Genomic DNA, 753 nt, shown 5'->3' on the forward strand with positions numbered 1-753 from the left:
CTAGCCCCTGAAATGGAGGAGACAGTCGTCAGCTCTGAGATGATGTGAACGGGTCGCATGGCCTCCCGGAGGGTCGGCTTCCTCCTGGAGGGGAAGCATTCACACAGGGACAACCTGGTCAAAGGTTAACTGGGTTTCTGATAAGGATTTACTTCCCACCATGACGGTGTCAGAAATCATCCCTTCCAGTTTTAATGATCAACCCAGTCTCATTCGGCCACTTCACCTCATCATCTTCCTTGGACTTGAACAGAAATATAATAATTAACTAAGAACCCAAATAAAAATTAAAAAAAAAACAAAACAGTTTTTTATTGACCACGGGAAGCAAGTTTTCTCATCGAGTGCTTTGAAGAAAGATTGTAAAGGTAGTGCTGCATGCCAGAGAGGGAACAGAGCCACAGATCTACCCAACCTCGCCACCTCATTCTGGAAGGCAGCTTGACCTAGGAAGAAAAACAGACTTTGGAATCTAGAAGGCCTGACCTTTAATCTCCCTTCTCTTTAAATTAGAATGATGATGTCTGTCTTTGCTGGGGTAATGTAAGGATTTATGAGAAACGACTCATAAAGGACCCAGCAGTGGTGCATGGCACATAGTGGACATTCTGGAAGTCATTTCACTTTCTTTTTTCTTTTTTCTTTTTTTACCTCAGGTGCCTGTGATCTGTAGACCCCGGTCATCTGCTTTTAGAATCTCAATTTACATCAATCTGTCAACACTTGATTGTAAGCAATTTGCAAGCAGTTCTT

This window comes from Saccopteryx bilineata, chromosome 5, assembly GCF_036850765.1.
Source record: "Saccopteryx bilineata isolate mSacBil1 chromosome 5, mSacBil1_pri_phased_curated, whole genome shotgun sequence".
NCBI lineage: Eukaryota > Metazoa > Chordata > Mammalia > Chiroptera > Emballonuridae > Saccopteryx > Saccopteryx bilineata.